This window comes from Tupaia chinensis, unplaced genomic scaffold, assembly GCF_000334495.1.
Source record: "Tupaia chinensis unplaced genomic scaffold, TupChi_1.0 Scaffold000086_1, whole genome shotgun sequence".
NCBI lineage: Eukaryota > Metazoa > Chordata > Mammalia > Scandentia > Tupaiidae > Tupaia > Tupaia belangeri.
In genome coordinates, this window is record NW_006159548.1 from 5,503,073 (window position 1) to 5,505,520 (window position 2,448).

At 41.9% G+C, this 2,448-nt stretch overlaps 1 protein-coding gene and 1 pseudogene across 1 annotated transcript in view; one reads left to right on the top strand and one right to left on the bottom strand.

Moving 5' to 3' along the window:
- Positions 1-767: 767 nt before the first annotated feature.
- LOC102483432 (40S ribosomal protein S13 pseudogene) lies at positions 768-1,318 on the top strand (annotated as a pseudogene).
- Positions 949-2,448, bottom strand: part of NAAA (N-acylethanolamine acid amidase) — a gene marked incomplete at its 5' end in the record, with an annotated part of 20,826 nt that continues 19,326 nt past the window's right edge. The window contains 1 exon segment of the mRNA XM_027769742.1: positions 949-1,112.

A 2,448-nucleotide genomic window follows, 5' to 3' on the forward strand; every position in this document is an offset into this window, starting at 1 on the left:
ACGAGAGTCAGCCTCTAAGAATGATCACATTTTACCGCTGCCCCACTGTTCGGCCCCTGTCTCCCATGTAACTACTATAGGCCGCGACATCTTCATTTCTTTAGAAAACAGTTTTTTAATTAAGAAAAGTTTTTGGGGGACCAGCAGATGGTGTAATAGTTATGTCGCTGGACTCCCACTTACTTGACCACGGTTCGAGTCCTGGATCCAGTGGTTTAAAACACACCAGGTGTGTGTGTGCATGCCCAAAATCCTGAGAGGAGAACGGAGAAGGGATTATGATGTGGCCATACCCGCCAGGGGGGTGATTTCTTTCTTTCTTTCTTTTTTTTTTTTTTAAAAAAATTTTTTTTTTCTTTTTTTTTTTTTTGTCTCTCCAGCAAGTGCACACACCCAATAGTAAAGAAAAAAACAAAAAACAAAACAAAAAACCTCTCTTTAAAAAAAAAAAGTTTTTGTTCTTATTAAGAATTTTATGTGTGTGTGGTATGAATCCAACACATCTACCCTCTTAACCGATTTTTAAGTATTTCTAATACAGCATCAGGACAATGTTATATGGCAGATCTCTAGAAGTTATTAATCTTGATAACTAAAACTTTATACTCTCTGAACTCAGGTCTTCAGGGTTTTCAGAGGTAAAGCCTGGTGGAACAAGAATTTATACTCCAGAAGAAACAAACAAACCTTCTTGTGGGAACATCAGCAAAAAAAAAAAAAAAAAAAAGATAGCAAAATTGGACATCCAAGAACTTGGTCATTGGTATTTAGAAGCAGAATTTGCCTTTTGCTGCCAGACCGCCGCCATCATGGGTCACATGCACGCTCCCAGGAAGGGCCTGTCCCAGTCGGCCCTGCCCTATCACCGCAGTGTCCCCATGTGGCTGAAGTTGACGTCTGACGACGTGAAGGAGCAGATTTACAAACTGGCCAAGAAGGGTCTGACTCCGTCACAGGTTGGTGTGATCCTGAGGGACTCACATGGTGTTGCACAAGTACGTTTTGTGACAGGCAATAAAATCTTGAGAATCCTTAAGTCCAAAGGACTTGCTCCTGATCTCCCTGAAGATCTCTACCATTTAATTAAGGAAGCCGTTGCTGTCCGCAAGCATCTGGAGAGGAACAGAAAGGATAAGGACGCCAAATTCCATCTGATTCTGATTGAGAGCACAATTCACCGGTTGGCTCGCTATTATAAGACCAAGCGAGTCCTCCCCCCAATTGGAAATATGAGTCATCCACAGCCTCCGCCCTGGTTGCATAAATTTGTGCATTCAAGGAATAAAATCATCATTTAGCTAAAAAAAAAAAAAAAAAACAGAATTTAAAAAATAAATATTCAAAATCCTGAGAGAAGAGTAGATATTAGATGGGACGGCAGTGTGGCCATCCCCTCTGGTGTGTGTGTGGGGTGATTTCTCACTTTGTCTCTCTCTCTGTGTCTCTCTCTGGCGAGTGCATGTGCCCTATAATGAAAGTTAATTTTTTTTAATAAATTTTTAAAAAGTATGAGTTAAAAAGCTTAATGAGGGACCAGCAGACAGAGTAATGGTTACGTCGCTGGACTCTCACATAGTCAAGTACAGTTCAAGACCCAGAGCCAGTGACTTAAAACTCATGCCGGGCATCTGCAAGCATGCCCAAGATCCCAACTGGAGAACAGAGAGGAAGGGATTGTGACATGGCCACCCCCCCCCAGGGGGGATTTCTTTCTTTCTTTCTTTCCGCCTCGTAATGGCCCTATAGCAAAAACTTCCGCTCAAAAAAAAAAAAAAAAAAAAAGCTTAATGAAACAAAATAGATCAAAGCATGGGACAAGATGCTATCAAAAAAGGATTCCAGGGCCCGGCCTGGCTTGGTAGTGAAGGGAGCCAGATCCCACTAGACCAAGCAAGAGCTGTTCATGCCTAGAATCCTGACTCTTCCACATCTAGGAAAACTGGCGTTCTCAGGACGGCGATTCAGAATCACATGACTTCAGGGGTAAGCAAGCAGGGAAAACACACTAAATACCTTGGAAAACTTTATTATCCCTGCCAACATCTCTTGGGACATTTTATTCATGGAATAGATGACAATGAGAAACATGTGGCTTCACATTACTTTCTAAAAACCAGTAAGAAAGCTATTTAGAAAAAAGGAGATAGTTTGTTTTTTTTAAAAAAAACATTAGAAACACCAAAAACTGAGAATCCCACCCCGTGGAACGACACAATCGAGATTCAGACCACCAGAGAGAACCCATTCAAACTAGAGCTCTCCATTTCTTTAAGCACTTTTTTTCTTAGACTCTTCCAGAAGCATTTCCCAATGATCAAGAGGTCTTGGCTGGCTCATTTCTCTAGTGACTGAGAAGCTGGGAATAAAGCTCAGTAAGGCTTCATCTCGGAGACCAGTTACCTCTGAATAGTTCGAGCCAGGACAGAAGCTGACGGAGAGGGTCAGGAC